The following is an 18941-nucleotide window of genomic DNA, read 5'->3' as shown; positions in this document are numbered from 1 at the left end:
TAAGAGTAGACTTATAAAAAACCATCTGGGTGATTTAAAACATTAAAAGAATTGATTATAACATACCCCCTACTTACCTATATCTTAATGTTTACAAAAGTATCCATATTTATTAAACTATTTTCTAGATTTTCAGCAGAAAGTCAATTTTAACAGGAATTTTAATTTATTTTTTATTTTTTAATTTTTTTTATAAAAAGAAAAACCAGTCTCCGTATAGACTGTCAAAAATTGCCAGTGCTGACTGTATTGCAAGTCGTCACAGCGGGGTATTGGGAAAAGTTTTCAATTAGCAATAATCGCGCCTCGGATAAACCTCATTGGCTACGATACTGCCACTGCACAAAGCTTTTAACTGTCCTGGCATTACTTTACTGCACATTCTGTGGTTAAATTTCTTCCATGTTTCTGTGAATTGAGATGTTTCTTGTGCCAACTTCACTTCATGCTATGGCTCTTGATCCTTACTCTGAGTGAGTTAAACTCTCTGCAAGCAATGATAAAATTTGACTGGTTCAATATCACATCTGACCAATATGTTAATTAGAATATTTTAGCTGAATTCACTTATAGCAAAATTAAATTTTAGAAATTGGTTCTTTTCTCATTGCTTGCACATCTTTGTTTTGAGCTAAATCGTGCCATATCAAACATTTTATTTAGGAAAATAAAAGGCAGATACACATGGAATTATATAATTGAGTTTATAAAAATTACTTTTTCAATATTCATAGTAAAATATAGATTTGTTTTTCAGCAATAAGATATGGGGAAGGAATAAAATACAAAGAATTTTACGATTCAGCTGGAAAACTTCCTCTAGAAAGGGAATAACTAGGATTAATCCAAGGACGGGGAAAGGAAGCATACTTACAGAGTTTCTGCTCTGTGATTCCGTATTTCACACATATTATCACAGTTAAACTTTCAGCAGCTCTATCAGTTATATAGCATCATTTCATCTTTTTTTTCTAGTGAAGGAACATGAGGCTCAGGGAATTCAGTAACACATGAATTCAGCTTATCAAACAGGGTTACAATTCTCTTTCTTTTTCTTAGTGTCAGTTGTGTATGACTCCAAAAAAAGATTCCAAGAGGGGTGACACTGAAAAGGAAGCAAAAGAATGTAACAGAATAAATTCGTCTGTTGAATTATTTTGCTCTGAATTATCTCTGGAATGTTAGCACTGACAGTTAATTAAGTTTCAGATGGTCTGCAGCAAACTAGTCAACATTTTAGGCGTCTTAATGTAGGGACAAAATGATGAAATGCTCTCTATATTAGATTCACACTTGAGTTCCTTGTCTTTACTTCATAATATCTGGCTTGGATACATATAAATGGCTTGGAGGACATCATCTCTCAACTTGACCTCCTCTATATCTTATTTTTAGTTATTAATGCTACAATCCATCATATTGTCTGTAAATTGAAAACTTGGGATTATCCCTAGTTATTTACTTTTTTCGTACTATTCTTTATATCAAATTGGACTCAAGCTCTGTTTATTTTGTCTCAAACTGTCTTTAGAATCTGTTCCTTGTGCTTCTGCTATTTACTTAGCTCATTTCTTATGAATTAGCATCTGCTGAGTAACAACTATGTGCTAGACTTTAAGAAAAAAGTATGCCAAACAAAACAAAGGAGCAACAAAAAATTAAAAATCAGATATCATCATCACCCCATTTTTTATATATGAGTAAATAAAGGCTCAGGTTGTTAAATAATTTAAGATAAAACTATTATGTGCCAAAGCCTGTGTGCCTCTCAGCATAGAGTAGTTTATGCTACAGCAGCAAACACCAAAATGTCTGAGAATGAAAACCTTGAAAGTGAACTTCTCCCCATAGTGATAGGGGAAATAGCAAATTATGCAACATTTGGTCTTCCACCCATAAAAGATACATAGAACTTATGCTCACATTTCTTTGGCTAAAGCAAGATACCTGGGCTTGCTTAACTTAATGGGGATTCAAAGGTACAGTTAGAAGAAAGAGAACTGGAAATTTCAGAACTAATGACTACTCAGTCAGGATTTGAGAGTATATCAGACTGATTCCAGAGTTTATTCTTTTTAAGTCTTACATTGCCTTCCTGTTTTTAAATACAGCCCTCCCACCTTAAATCTTCAGTTCTTTCTATATAGTCTTGAAAAAGTGTCACTTTAAAAAAACAGTTCAACACATCTTGGTCCCTTTAAAAAATGAGTTTAATAATACTTAGTACATTATAATTGATTGTTTTGGATCTGACCCAAACTGATCTCCTATTCTCATATTTTATTATTTATAACATACTCAAGTCCAAAAAAGCTTTACTCTGAGATGTGGTATAGTAGTTTGCATGAGGACATGGACTCTGAAACTAAATTGCTGAGTTTTAAATATGTCTATGCCACTTAGTACTTTTGTGACTTTGGGTAAATTACCTAAGCTCTCCGTGTTTCACATTTCTAACTTGTAAAATTAGAGTATTTATACTACTACCTTAGAGAATGCTTGTGAGGAGTAGATAAGTCAATATGAATAAGCACACTGAATACTGACTAGTACAGAGAAGCCACTAAAGATTTATTTTATGATTAAATTGTTTTATACCATCTCATGCTTCTAAACTGTTGCACATATTATAAATCGTTTTTCCCTAGCAAGTTAGAAAATTCATACCTTTAAAGAGCTACTTAAATACTGCTTTTTGCTTTAAAAAGTTATACAATAGAAAGAGTTAATGTTTTCTATAGAGGTCCCTATTCAGATTTTTAATACTGAATAAATTACATATCTATCAGCTAATCAACAAACATTATCAGTTTTTTTTTTCTTCTCTGATTAGCACTGTGATTGATATCATGGAACTTAAAAAAGAACTGTATGTTAACTGCTCTATATTGGTTTACATAATTTAGTCGGGAGGAGGATAATACAAACAAATAAATAGAGCATAATAAATCCTAAACTTTGCAGTATCAGCTGCCAAGTGACACAGTTTACAGAAAGAGAAAATGATGTGATATAGATAGGAAAATTTGGAAAGATTTATATTTCCCACCAAGTTGAACTCCATGAGGGCATGTATCAAGGTTGTCTTATTCACCACCTTATCCTATGTCATAGTTCCTGCCATAGATATTGTGTGCCCAATAAGTACTTCTTGAATGAATTAACATATTAAGATAGGAAGGAATATCCAAAGTTTATGGAAAAAGTAGAACCTGATTTGGCAATAAGGTAAGTATTTGGATATGTTACTTACCTTCCATGGCATATGATTAATTCAGAAAACCTTATTCTCTTACTCTACAAGATAAAGAGTATGCATTAATAATGAAAGGAAACATTGATTTCTTTCTGAATATTCCCCCAAAATCACATATATAGAAAAAGGGAAAACGAACAAGGGCATGTCAAGGACATTTATTAAAATTACATTTAAAGAGCATTTAAAAATTGAGGTTCTATAATTTTGAGTTGGCAGAATTAGAAAGATAGATTTTTCTGGTTTTGCTGTTTTTAAATCCACTTTATCTCTTCTTTGTAGCAAGGAATTGATCCAGTACATGCCTGAAACAATTAGCTCAAAGGAGTAAAATCTGCTGTAGCTACACAGGTATCTAGGCACAATATGTGCAGAAAGAACGCACAATGACAACTCATTAGTTTATTCTGATTAGGAACCTTTTATATCTCTGAGTAGATTCTTTCTAGTGATATGTACCCATTCACCCTCTTGTCCATACTGCTCTTTCAGAGTAGCTGAGAAACCTCTCTGTATCTCTTTTCCACCCTTTAACTCTTAATCTGAGTTGTGTTTTTTTTCCAAGTTCTCCAGTTACTGAAGTTCTCTGTGTGTTTTTCTCTGATTCTCCACATCTGTCCTCTTTCCAGAAATGAATTCTAGGGTCTGTTCACCTTAGACTGTGATGCATATACTTACAGCCTTTTCACAGAGAAATGTATTTTTCTTTGATTTGTTTTCTGGATGCTTTCCCTACCTTTTCCCTGAGCATCCACCAGCCTTGAGATCCTTGACAAAAGTCAGCCAATTTGGGGCTCATTTTTTCTCATCTGTAAACTAGGAATAATATTTCCTACTTTTTTTAGGTTTAAAAACATATGCTGTTTTGACAATCAAATGACAAGAGAGACTCAGAAATGATAAGCCATCTCTGAATAATTAGGGTTCAGCTGAATATTGAGATTTATAATTTCTTGATATATTTATAATTGCTAAATAGGGAAATCCCCCTTCTCCACCTTTTATATAAAGCCTTCTTAATTAGATGAAGAGTTGAAAATAGATATGCTTGGACACTAAATAGAATCATGGCATAAATTATTGCCAGGGCTGTCTCAGAAAACTCCCCCTGTGATATTTAAAAAATATGTTGTATCTTTCCATCAGTGTGAAAAACTTGATACATTTTTATAGAAATAAGTTATTCTAGCCTGAGGCCAGTGATCATATTATCCGTGAATTAAAATCAGTGCCTCTAGATTTTCAGCTTGATTTACTCTTTCTCTTTTTTTTTTTTAATCTTCCCTCTCCATTTTTTTTTTTTCACTAAATTTCCTTTCCATGGGCATTGTATCTGTTTATGGGAGTTCTAGTCTTACTATACAGATATATAAACAGTGCAGTGTTTCCATGAAGATGTATCATGGTCTCCTATTGAGACAGTCATTTTGTTTTAACAATGCATTTCCTCAAAGGCTGGCTCCCTGGGTCTCCAGTGGTTCTCTAAATCCAGATTTTACAGATTAGCAAATAGGACACTTGGGAAGCACTGTAGATGACAGTTTTGTTATTTTATGAAGAGAGATGATTAAAATATTTTTGTGAGAGCTAAACAAATTGACTTAAATTATAAACCTGGTAATATAAAATTTACAGTGACAAAGAAAGATAACTTCTATTCTGATAGAAAAAAGAGAAACCTGGAGAAAGCCTGGGGTTCTAAGGAGCAACCACCATCATTTTTCCAAGTTACTCTTCCTGATTATCAATATCCACCCATAATGTGGGTTGGGGCCAGCCTGTATACATGTACATGAGTGATGCTGGGCACCGAAATATCTGCTGTTCAAAAATCATTTTCAGTCAACTTAGTTTGTTAAACATATCAAAGTTTTATTACAAACATGCTTTACAACAGATGGATTCAGTTTTTTTTTTTTTTTTTTTTTTTTGAGACATTTTCTGAGAGAAGAGTTTGTCAGGAGAAACATTTCTGAGTTAGTTACTAAAAGAAAAGATGTTGATTAAAGGTTTCTGGTGTCTTGACTGAACATCAGATGAATAAATGGGATGATTGGTTTTCCTAAGCGAATTTTAATCATAGTAAATGTTCCTGGGGTCTTGATTGAGCATAAGATGAATAAATGGGATGACTGGTTTTTCTAAGCAAATTTTAATCATAGTAATAATTTCTTAAGAATTTTACCTTCCAAGAAATAAATTATCAGTTATAATAAACAAAAAGTTTCTGTCTCCCCATCACCATAATTTATATATTTTCTTCTAAATGCATGTTTCAAAAATAGGGAAAGAGTTACTTTTATTGCCTAGGGGCTCAAGAGTAGGCAAATTATAAAGAAAAACATGAACAATAATATTTTAACTTGAAAATGATTTCTAAAGAGATACATGGAAAAGCACAGACCAAGAAAACACCCTCATTGGATCTTCTTTTTTTGGAGAAACTGCTTCCCTGGCTTTTTGCACAAATTTAATTTTTGTCAGCTGCAGCAGCCAAAGCTTTAGTCATCAATCTTAGTAACAATGATATCTACTTCTAAGGTTATTTCTCATCTTGAACCAATCATAAAGTGTATTATCAGCAGTCAGTGAAGCAGGATCCAAGGAAAAGGAGGCATATTTGTTGCATTTGCCTAATGGACTGTCATTGTTTTCTGTTTTCTGTTCATAAATATAGTTTATTTTCCCATCTAAAACCCAAGTAATGCAGATATTTCCAGGCCACCACAACTTGGGAAAATGTAACTGAAGGGATGTAGGTGTAAGAGTATTACAGGTTCTGAGTCCTCACCAGGGAAACTGATATAATCTAAGACTCCTCCCACTCTGCCCGCGTCCCTGACTTCAGTCACCATCGCACATTAACATTCTTCACAGAAGTTCTAGGTGCTGATCTTTTTACCTGGCCACCTGTGGCTTTTGCTCAATAAATGTTAGCAATTATTATTATCATTTTGTCATGAAGTAAAAAGCTCCTTGAAGAATCTACATCATGGCCAATTCTCTTTATGTCATCTATGATTCCTTTTGATACGCCCAACCATGCTGAGGAGTTTTGGGTTGCATGGTAGATGTAAAATACTGCCTTCTTCTCGGCACTTTTCAGCATTATTTCTTAGGCCAAAAAGCAGTTGTTCTTGTACCCAAAGTCTCATAGTTTTGCATAACTTGTCCCCCACCCAACCATATACACACATATATATCATCCCTTAATTTTTTCCTGAATTACTGGGGCAAGGCAGACTTGTTTTTTTTTTTTTTTTTCCCTCTTAAAGAAACAGATGCTCCTGTGCATAGATATGCGTATATGCACACTTTTTGTGTGTATATAACACGAGAAAGCTTTTCAGCACCAGCACCAGCTATGCCCTAAGTTAAACCTAGTTCAAGTTTTGCTACTTACTATGCATGTCTGTAAAATGTCATAAGTAATCCTTTGTTTTATTGTTTGGGAAAAGGAGTAAGTAGTGGATGGATGTATGTAAAAAGACCAAGGGGTTTTATGCCCTCTGGTGCCCCTAACATGTACATACATTTCCTGACTGTTGTAGAGCACTGCAAATAAACTACTAAGTTCACACTGCCTGACTCTGAAGTATTTGAAAAAAGCCACTATGTACAGATGAATGAACTCAGCCTCAACAGGAGAAACATATTATAGCGATATTCCCTTCTAGGTAGGATTGCCAGATGGGCATGAAAAAAATAAACACTTGACAAAATCTTGCCCATTAAATAAAATAAGAAATTGCATACATCTAAGTGTCAAGATTTTGTCACTATCTTCATCATCATAATTGGCACCATCCCTTGCAAAAATGGTTCCTGATAAATGGAGTGCCCATCTTTGCTTGGATAGCTGTAGAACAGGCGTGGATCTACAAGTTTGCTGACTTGTTCTGCCTTATAAGGTAAGAAATCATTGCAGTCTGGGGAATTAAGAGAAAGAATATGGAAACTAAAAATCTGTTGGGGAGGGACTTCGTGGAATAAAACTGACAGACTTAATAGGAGATGAATCCTATTGACTGTCCACTGTCTGAAGCTACACATACCTGTTTTTATTAAAAAGTTTGCTATGGGGTATGTGATGTAAGCATCTTATAAACTTACTACAATCTTTTCAATGAAATTAGCATAGCCCACTGATGCTTGATACTTTTCATTTGAGTGGATTATTTTTGGGTAATGTGAGCATATACTGAGTCTGTATTTGACTTATGCAAAGTGAAAAACGAAGGACACACTTAAAGATATATTGTTATGTGGGAAATGAATGGACAGAAATTTGCATCTTTTTTTCACAGTATGCATTTGAAAATATTTTGCAAACCACATCTTCACTTCTAACCACATAAAAGTTACATGTTCAAGATCTTAAAATTACATTCCGAGTGTTCAATCTCTCTTGTTAATTTGTCTAGAAATCACTCATAATAACTTCATTTGCCAAAATAAAATTTTAAAAATGGAATCAGTTTTAACAAATTTGGAGGAGAACTTAATTTACTAAGAAATAATTATCAGGTAATAATATTTTACTAAAAATTACTTAACAGGGAATAACATTTGCTCAAGGGAAGAGATCACAATACATCTGGGGAAAGTGCAAATTTCACGAAAATTATGAACTAATCACATATGTGTCCCTGAATATACAATTTATAATTACACAAATATGCATTTTGTGGCCTATATATCGCTATTTCCATTTTATAGTTTTGGAAATTGAGATTCAACAGAGTTTGAAAGTATTGCCAAGGTCATATAGCTCATCAGCCTCACTCAGACTATGCAAGATTTTGGATACACTGGAAAAACTTACTCTTGCTGGGTACCTGCAGGCTAAGTGTTGGCTGGATTTAGCCCACACCCTTTCCAGGCCTGGCATCTCTGCACAAGACAAGCTTGCTCAATTTTACTTGGCTGCCCTATGCTTTTGAGACCCCTGCTATGATTGCTCTTTGCAAATCAAAGAGATGATGAAGTTTATTTATAGCTAATTATTTTAGGCACATGCACAGAAGCCAAATTATTTTTGTATTTTGACCTCTAAGCAAAAGTCAGTGTTTCTTATATAATGATGATGACTTTAAAGAGCCAAAACTAATTTAATGGCAACTAGCCAGTACTTCAATAGAAAATGAGAATTACTTAAGGTAAACACTACGTGTGAATTGCAGAATTACATCACCAGTTAGAGGAATATTTTCTAAAATAGCTGCAGGGCAAATATAATTTGCCTAAGAGTCAAAATCTTGCCTTTCTATAAAAGCCAAGTTATGTAAGCAAGGATTAATACTCTATTTTATTTCCATTTTAATTAGCAGGAAAATGGAAAGTTTGAGTTGTTTTGGATGATTTCTCTCTTTTTTTGCTATGATGAATACAAATTTACTTTCACAAAGTATAGTTTTAAAATATTTTCTTTTTCTTTAGTAATCCAGTCTGAATGAGAATAAGGCATTTAGGGAAATTGCCTTTTTTTTTTTTTTGGCAAAATTGAAACTTTCCATTTGTAAATTGAAACTTACAATTTTTCTAAAATGTGTTACACCCTTACCTGTGTTTGTAAGAGGATATAAAAGTAGGGTGATATAGTGGAAACATTATAGTTTCTGTCATCGGAAATAACTTGATTGCTTTTTGCATTTTTTTTGTGGAGGGAGGGTTTGTTTTGTTTTGTTTGCTTTGCTTTAAATTATCTTCCTATTCTGCACTTCCGTTTCCTTCTTCACGGAATGGCTGCATATGACCCACAGGCTACATTCCCTATGAGCTCTGCTTTCACATAGTAAAGTATTAATATAATTTAACAGCATGTGTTTAACCAATCCCCCAAATTCTCCAGGACTCAAACTGCCAGGGAATGGGTACTTTACTCAGGTTATTGAATCGGAGGAAACTTCTAAGGGAGTGTCTCCTAGAACAAGGTGAATAAAAGAGTTTTGCAGGGGAAAGAAACAAGTAGTCAAGTTCCAACTTGACGCAGAGATTGGGACTAGTAGGCAAGGGCCATTCTAAAGTGATATGGACCTTCTAGGCTTGGAACCTGGAAGACCAATGACTGCCGCACCACTAAGCTTGTGTGTGTGTGTGTGTGTGTGTGTGCACATTTGCGTTCGTGAGTGTGTGTATAATATTTACCTTACAAGATTACTGTGAGAAATACATAAGATGATGCATATACAGCAAAACTTAGCATCTAAAAAGATGTTATTTATGTCAGTATTAAAGTTATTAACATAAAATATTTTAATTTTATACTTTAATTAATTAATGTAAAATATAAATATAAAAATGCAATATTAATGTTAGTGTTATACAATAACGTTATAACAAACAGGTGGCTTGGGTCAGTGGCAGTAACATTAAACTTGACATCAAGATTACAGTGTGCTATCTATTTGTTGTATGACATTGAGCTTAATCTCCAATTGGCACATTTATTCAAAACAAGTCCTGATTCAGCAGTCCCGATACTACTGTAAGAGTCATCTTTCTAAAACACCACACTAAAACACACATTCTAAGGTAAAAGTCACCTACCATAGCACCCTTCTGTCTGTTTCACAAGGCCCTTTCCAGTGAGGACCATGAATTTCATTCTTCTCATCTTAGATCACTGCAATCTGTAATTTCAATCACTGTAGTGAATTTCTCAGTATCTACCTTTTCGTTCACTTCTATCACTTTGAGACCAATCTCCACATTAAAGCCACAGTATTCTTTTTTAGAAACACACATTATTTCTTTATTTATATCTGACCACAATGTTTCTTATTATTGTCAAGATAAAGAACACAATTATTGCCATAGCATATGATGTCTTTAAAGATCTGCCCCTGCCCATTTTCGGGTCTTCATTTTTTTCTCTCTATCTCTTTCTGCTACCTTAGATTTAACACTCTCTCTCCATATTCACTTTTATCTAACTTCTACTTTTTCTTCAGGTCTCAACTTTAACATCATTTGTCAAAGTAACTTTGAGAGCGCTAATTTTGTCCCATTGTCATTCATTTAAAATGTATTTTGCATTTTCCTTCACGATTTTGTTACCTTCTCAGTTACTTGCTCATTGCTCATTTGCTGTTCTAGGCTGCTGGAGGATAGGCCACCACTCTCTCTCCAGTGCCTAGCACAGCCCCAGGCATCTATGGGAATTCTCTAATCCATGAATGAATAAATAGAATATTCTTGATTATGATCTGTCAATCTAAGTTATGTGGCCTTAGGGAGTAAAACCATATATATTTCCTGAGCCTTAGGTTCTTCATTTGGAATTTGAGAGCAAGAGTATATGCCTTTTTTTAAAACAAAGAAAGAAAGAAAATGAGATAAGGGAAAAGAAAGGAAGGAAGGGTGGAAGGAAGGAAGAAAGAAAAGGAAGAGAAGGGGAGGGAGGGGAGGGGTGAGGTGAGGAGAGGAAGGAGAGAGGGAGGGAAGGATGGAAGGATGAGAGATAAAGGAAATTTGAGAAATCATTTTGAAAATTTTCAAGAGTTAACAAATATTATGTGCTTAGCGTGTGAAACTGAGTCAACAGTTAATTTAACATTATTGATGGACAAGGATTCATTAAGTGCAGGAAATGATTTATTCTATATTAGCCATCATTTAATATTTTCAGAGTGAGAGAGAAAAAAACTAGATACATTAATAATAAACCCAGCTCTCCATTGAGGCCTGTTCTCCATAAAGTGGAAGAAACACCATCATGTAGTTTAGAATTTAATTGTATTTGCAAATACATTAGTGAGTAGAAAGTTACATAAGGAAATCCCATGAAAGAAACAATAGGAAACCAACAGCTGCTGAAGGGCTCTAATTCCTAGCAGTGTTCCTTACAGTTCATCTTTCTAGTTTTCCAAAATATGTAAGTAATTAAATTTATGCTCTTCTTTTACAGTTTGCTCACAAAATAATTTTTCAGCTCTTTGAAACCTGCTCCCAGTCTGTTTTCATTTTGTTTCTCATAAAAGCTTTTCTGAATGTATTTTAAAGTTGTTTTCAGACACATTAACATTTTGTATAGTTTTTCACTTCAGTTAGGTGAATTTTGACATAATTCTGTCATTGTTGTAAAAGAATTTTTTGTCAACTCTCTTCTCCCTATACTATACTTCATACATACTTGCATTTTTCAAGTCTTGAGATAGCTCACTAGGATCTGGTGATATATGGAGAAATCTCACCAATATGCCACCTAGCTCTATCAATTTCTATTAACATTTTATGTTTGAAGACTACTTGACTCTCTTGGAAGGAATGACATTTCATCCCAGCACTTCAATTAGAAAGATATGTCAATCCACAATGGGATAAAGCTTAACACTTAGATAACATCTAATGTGGGTTATATGATAATACTTTAAATTTGTAGAGAGCTTTATCAAATAATTTTATTTACACTAACTTGTTTGAGCATCAAAATTATAGAGTAGACATACTCTTTCTTTTTTTGAGACGGAGTTTCGCGTTTGTTATCCAGGCTGGAGTGCAACGACAAGATCTCAGCTCCCCGCAACCTCCGCCTCCTGGTTCAGGCAGTTGTCCTGCCTCAGCCTCCTGAGTAGCTGGGATTGCAGGCATGCACCACCATGCCCAGCTAATTTTTTGTATTTTTAGTAGAGAAGGGGTTTCACCATGTTGACCAAGATGGTCTCGATCTCTTGACCTCATGATCCATCCGCCTAGGCCTCCCAAAGTGCTGGGATTACAGGCGTGAACCACCGCGCCCGGCCCGACATACTGTTTTACAAACCCGAAGTCTGAAGCTTAGAGAATTTAAAGAACAGAAGGTGGCACGCAGCTACTATGCGACAAAACTTGGATGTAAATGAAAGCTCCTTTCTCGTCTAGAGAACAAAGAGGACCCTAGACCATTACCAACACTAGTGGAGAGCATTCTCCACATCTCTACATTTTTCTGTGCTTCTGCTGCTTTTCCTTCCAATCATTCACACACATTCCAAAATAGCAACATTGGGGGCTGAGTAGAAGGTGAAGGGGTGAAGAGGGTCATCATAATATAAGACATACTTTCCTTCAAGAAGCTCATGTACAAATCGGGCTCTATGTTTGGATAAATAGAAATCCAGAAAGATAAGAATAAGAGATTCTTTTTTCCCTTTCCTAAACAGTCTTAATCTCAGCTAGTACGTAGAAAGACCGTTCACCTTGCATATCAGAGTGAGGCATCAACCTGCCAAACCCAGAATTCCCAGTTCAAGTTTGAAGGCAAAGTAGTTTTGATGTCTTAAGTGCCTGACAGTATGGGACCTATATTCCACCCCCACATCTTCCTGATTTGAGAGGGACAGTCAAAAACAGTGGATTTACGGTCTCTAACAAGTGAATCTTTTCAGCTCCTTCCTTCACTGAAAGACCTCTCTGTCACTGTCTGATATGCAGAATTACACCATCTGAATATTTACATGGGTGTAATGGAGTCATCACCCCAGGCTGAATTTTCAAGAGCATGCAAGAGGCAGTTCAGGCATATCATTCCCCAGGGACCCTGTTAACACATCCTTCACCAAGCCAATCACTCTGCAGTGTACCAGATTTTATGAAAGAAGATTCTATAACTTTGAGAGAACAATAAGAAAAAAGCAACCTAAATTTTCACACTAAAGGAAAATAACTTTCATATTTTAGTTTTTAAAAGCAAGATATACCCAGATTTGCTGGTCTGTTGCTTTCCCAGTGTTCTTGCTGCTACACAGCAACTCCCTATGACCTTTCCCATTAGAAAAAGTTTCCCACTTTAATTCCTTAGCCCATTTGCAACTTCATAAATTGCTTGGTGTACTTTAACCGAGTCTTCATTTACATTCTAATCTGCACAGTTCTCACAGCTTCTGGAGTGGAAGGTGAGTTTTACCTCAGGAGTAAAGGTGAAATGAACCCTTTAATTATCCACTAAATAAAATACAGCAGATTTTCATACTATAAAAATTAGCACATCTCACCAAGTGAAGTACTGAGATACATATTTAGAAAGAGAGGCACCTACATATGTATAAAATATACATATAACTTATAAAAATAAATTATGGTAAGATGCACACAACAAAAAATTTTCCATCTTGATCGCTAAGTGTGCAGTTCCATAGTGTTGAGTACATTCACATTGTTCTGCAGCCAATCTCTAGAAGTCTTTTCATTTTGCAAAACTGAAACTCTATACCCTTTAAAAAACAATTTCCCATTCTCCTCTACCCCAGGAACTGGCAACTAACATTATACATTTTGTCTCTATCAATTTCATCAATCTAGGTATCCCATGCAAATAGAATCATACAGTAGTTGTGCTTTTGTGTTTGGCTTTATTTCACTCAACATATTGTTCTAAGTTCATCTGTGTTGTACCATGTGTCAGACTTTCCTTCCTTTTTAAGGTTTAATAACCTTAATTGCCTGTACATATCAAGTTTTGTTCATCTATTCATCCATCAGTAGCCATTTTCATTGTTTCCACTCTTTGACTATTTAAATAATGTTGTTATGAGCAAAGGGTGTGCAAATATGTCTGAGTTCCTGCTTTCAGTTCTTTTGGTTATATTTCAGCATATTCTCTTTTTAAAGCTCTGAGGAATTTTATAGCAAATCAACTATTTCAGTATTCCATGTGTTTTCTTAGCTTGAGGTTAGATTTGTTTTTCCATATATGTTAATATTCATATTATTGATATGAAGATCGTGTTATTCTCAAATTAAATGTAAGTTATGCTTGTTGATTTGGTCATCCAAAACCTAAGTTTAACACAAATATACTAAATAATTGTCCCTTCCAACTACCAAATAGTAGCAGATTTGCATTTGATTTAGGTATTATTGTTATTACAGACAATATTTATTTAAAATAAATTTTTGAAATAAATAAGTACCGGTAAATAGACAATGTAGTAAATGGGATGATATAAGCATGAAATTGTTATAAAAACTATTTCTTGGAAATAAAATTCTGGATATTAAAAATAACTTAAGAAAATACTATAGATAATAGAGGGATAAGATCAGAAGAGGATGACAAATTAGGAGAGACTTTATGTACTCCTGGTGAAAAGTGAAAGTAGCTTGGACTCAGAAAATAGTAGTAAAAATAGATTGAAATTAATGAACATATTTGTAAGAAAAAGGAGAGTTCAGTTTGGGACATGGCAATTTTGAAAAGTTTAGTTGGGATAACATTAAATCAATAGAAATTTGAACAACTAAGTCTGCAATTTAGTGAAGACGTGAAAGATGAACATTTTAATCTTGGAGTAATTGCTTTAGGGACCACACTTAAAGCCATGAGACCGAAGTAAATCACTAGGGAATGTGTGTAGTTGAGAAGAGATGGGAACCAGAACAGAATATTGAGGCATTCCAACATTTAGATGCCAAAGAATATATAAGCTAGCAAGGGAGACAGAGAAGACCAAACAGGAAGGAAAATCAGAAGAGGTAGTAGCACAGAAACTACCAGAAGACAGCTTTTCAAAAGGAGAAAGTGACCACCAATAATAATTTCAAAGAGGAGTCAGTGATGTTTGAAGTGATCTTAAGAAACATGCAAGTCAACTTTAATTCAAATAATAATTTTCATAGAGTATTGGTAAAAGTAACCTGCTAACAGTGGGTTGAAAAAGTGGTATGTGAGCACTTAGTAATGGAAATTCTAAAAAATATTAAGTGTTTTAATACAATGAGTCACCAAGAAATTAAATGGTAGCCTAAGGGGAGATGGATGAATATGAAGTATATTTTTGTTCAGTTTTAGGTTGGTTTGTTTTTAAAATTTTTGTATATTTGATAAAACATTTTTATTTGGTGATGAGAAATATCCAAGAGAAAGCACAATGATGGCTCAAGGGAAACAATGGACCATTTGCTGAAAGAATTACTTGAGAAGACAAAAGGAGATGGGGTTCAAAGCAAAAGGAGCTTGATCCTTGGGTAGGAGCATGGATCTTGAGTACAGATACAGGAAAACTAATAAATTTGATATTAAGACTATTAAGGAACTCATAACCAGTTGTTTATATATATTTTTAATGAAGTAGGAGACAAGTTTGTATGGATAAAGAACTGCTAAAATGAGACAAAGGGTTAGTTGAAAAGCTAGGAATTATGATCTGAAAATAGAATGCTTAAAACCAAGATTTCAGTGGTGATGTAATTTAGAAAAATAACAGACCAAAATTATAATTATGGTTATGGGTGACTGCTATAAAGAAAAGAAATGACATTTATTTGAGGGTGAGGAAGTCGAAGCCAAGCTATGACATGCATCATCCAGAATTTGCTCCAATCTAAAATTTAAAAGAAAAGGGCAATGAACAGTGTAGATTAGACTCTCAAAGTCAAATTCTTTATCTTTCTATAGCCCTTCTGTATCTTTTCTCATCTGTGGTAATTTCTATAGCCAGCCTCATCATAGACTACACACTTTAGTCTCTCTGTCTTAGCATAAATTTTATTTCTGTAAGGAATGATATGAACAAGACATATTTTCCTACTCACAAATATTAATACCTACTAGAAAAAAAGTCTTTCCTAGCTTATTAAGAGAAAATGTGTATCAAAAGAAGATAAACGCAGGCTAAATTTCCTTGTTTTATTTCAATTAGAAGAAAAAGATTGATATGTCTTTTATGCTTGTTGAGCTATCTCAAGGTTCACAAACTTGTTTCTAGGAAGCTACAAGAAAGAATATTAAAACCAGAGCTTGAGAAACATAAAGTAGGAAAATGATTCTAAAAGTTAAGAGAAAAAATGTTAAAGGCACGTTTCACTGACTTCATTTTTCATTCATCTTATTTTGCATGAAAGTCTCTAATATTAGTGTACTTCCAAAAGAATGGGTTTTTTAAAGTGGCCAGTTTCTCCACATTGGTTGTCCTCTTTTTCTGAAGTATTTAAACATTTTCTTAGAAGACACAGTGGATTTCATTTTTATTATATCACATATGAATGCTCTTTTCTATAAAACAATAAATGCATAAAACCTGAGAGAATATGATTGAAGAGGTTGAAAGCTCTTTCCCCTGTGTGGAGACCTTGGTTAGTTTCAATATTCTATAGAAATACTTTTTACATTTTGCCTTAGATATTATAACATAGCTTATTCTTCAAAAATATAGCCCTAAGTTGTAGATTTACAATGAAAATACATTCATTGCCAGGCTACCCTTCAGCTTCCTTTCCTCTAATCAAGAATGTCCAAGAGCAACAGTGTGACAATTAATGACAAGATGATAAGTATTTGCAGTGTAATTTTGCCTTTGTGAAGTGATAGCTGTTCTGGAGTTTTCTGCGTTCTTTAAGTTTTCTTTTCTTTCTTTTTCTTTCCTTCCTCTTTTTTTTTTTTTTTTTTTGAAAAATTCAATCTCACACATATTTCTGAGGAGGTGAATGACAGAAGGAGAACAATATTCAATCATATCATTGCCCTTTGATGTCCTACTCTTAAATTCTGCAGTATAATCTTTGCTGTTATTTTCAGTCTGTCTTTTGGAAAGGGAAGCAGGTTCCTTTATGCATCTCCTTAGCCAATTTTCAGTATTTGCTTCCAAATACAACAATTTGTAAACTATTGCAAATCTGTAAAACATCTATTTTGATTTGAAATTTTTCATTTATTCCAACTCTACTAAAGTTCTATTTTTATTCAACTAATCTCCAAATGTCCCAGCTTTTCTATATTAATCTGTATAGAAAGTTTTAAGTGCAACTGTACTTCAAGGTAATTTAACGTAAGGAAAATCCAAATGGGTATGATTATAACATTGTACTACGCATTCTTTCTCTCTGGTTGTAGCCAGACAATGGTATCAATCAAGGTCTATACACACATGACCTTGTATGGGTTCAGGTGCTTCAATCATGTCTGTAACATTATTAAGCTTAATTTTGACTTGGATATGTCAAAATGGTGGCTGCTTACTGGTGGCTCTATTATGATATTTTTTAAATTTTTGAATTAAACTTTAACACACATGGAAAAAGGAGGCGCAATGTGATCACAGAAACAGAAATTGGAGTAATGAGGCCATAGATCAAGACTTTTTCAGAAAATTCTTCTTGTCAAGCTGTGGTCAAGCGTGTCACATGAGTGGTAAGCTTACAAATGTGCCTACCTGTGCTCTAACTACCTGCTACAGAATGCTGAGCTGCACTTCTTTCCACATTGCTACAGCCAGCCAGTCAGCCAGCTTCCTCCTCCTCTTCCTTTTCTTCCTCCTCATCCTCTACCTACATCTGTTGTACCTCCACTGCCATGCTAGCTCAGGAAATCCAATCTCACTAAAGCATTTCAGGCTGGATCATTAATAAAAGTTGGACCCATACAGATTACAGTTAAAATCTACTGACTGTGACATCAAAGAGGGCACAGAATTTCAATGAAAAGGAAAACCTGTATCATCACCAAAGGCATGGAATCCACTATTTACTGTCTCAACCCTGCAGCATGTTATCCTAAAGCCTAAGTATACTGTTAATGGCTCAAGTTACAAATGTCTTAATTACTGCTAGTAAAAGCCAGATAGATGGGAAGAAACTACTGACAAAAGTTGATGTAGAGAGGAGCTCAGGTAGAGCCTCTCTTACAAATACAGAATATATGGAAATAGAAACTGGACTGGTTCCAGTAATAACCTGGGCCTTGAGGAGAAAGTTACAGCAGGCTCACCTAGAAGCTCAGCTCACACAGTGCCACTTACTACAAGTAGCTTTAATGAATAAAACTGATGCCATCTCTGCCTGACTCCATGCGATGATTCATAAAGTATATAGATAAAATCACCAAAACCTTCATGCAGAAATATTTTATAATAATGCCATTTCAAGAATTAGAGTATATGTGGAGCCCATACTTAACAATGGTGATAAAGTGAGTATTGGGATATTTTCTATTTTCATGATCAGCAAGAGAACCAGATGGGAAAATATAGCCTCTAAAGTAATGTTCACCCTGGAATAATCCAATTTAGTTTAGAGATATTGTTCAAATTTGACCAGATAACTTTGGTTTGTACTAAATAGGTACATTATGACATTAAAAACATAGCCTGGTTCCTGTTCATCCCAGGTATTCATGGATAATTGCAAAGTACTTCAGCTGTAAGGCTCATACATTTATTGTTACAAACTTGATCAATAAAAAGACCTGCTAAATTTTATTTCTATAATTGTCTTGTAAACAATTAAGAGGTAAAACTACCCCTCAATCTGATGCAACTGTTTTCCAGAAGGGTTTGAAGCAAAAGGCCTAATGTAATTTTTAAAACTAGAATGTACCATTTCTAGCAACTTAGTACTCTCTGGCTTGCTGAAATCTAAGATATTCCTTAATTTTATATCTGCTGTCCACATTCAGGCAGCTAAATATAAATTTCACAAAGACTTCTACATGAAACTTATATTTTCTACAATGCCTCCGAAGTTCATAGTGGGTTCACTGTGAGACCTAGTTCCCTTTCCTCAACAGCCCATGTATTTTTAAAAAAGTAATACTCTGTATCTCACTGGATTTTGTTTTGTCCTGCCAGTTTAGGGTTACCAGATTTAGCAAATAAGAATGAAATATATGCAAGTGAGTTTGAATTTTAGATAAATGGCAAATAATTTTTAAATATAAATTTGTCCTATTAAGCAACAAACAATTTATTTTCTTTAGTGCAAGTGTATTAGT

General features: G+C 34.3%; 1 non-coding gene across 1 annotated transcript; it reads right to left on the bottom strand.

Annotated features, from left to right (window-relative positions):
* Positions 1 to 209: 209 nt before the first annotated feature.
* Positions 210 to 350, bottom strand: LOC116565913. Its single transcript, XR_004275652.1, has one exon. It is a non-coding gene; the product is annotated as a U4 spliceosomal RNA (small nuclear RNA).
* Positions 351 to 18941: the final 18591 nt, after the last annotated feature.

This window comes from Sapajus apella, unplaced genomic scaffold, assembly GCF_009761245.1.
Source record: "Sapajus apella isolate SASKATOON/1434 unplaced genomic scaffold, GSC_monkey_1.0 scaffold41, whole genome shotgun sequence".
NCBI classification, from domain to species: domain Eukaryota; kingdom Metazoa; phylum Chordata; class Mammalia; order Primates; family Cebidae; genus Sapajus; species Sapajus apella.
Note: the sequence above shows the minus strand (reverse complement) of the source record. Positions and strands in the feature narration are given on the sequence as shown.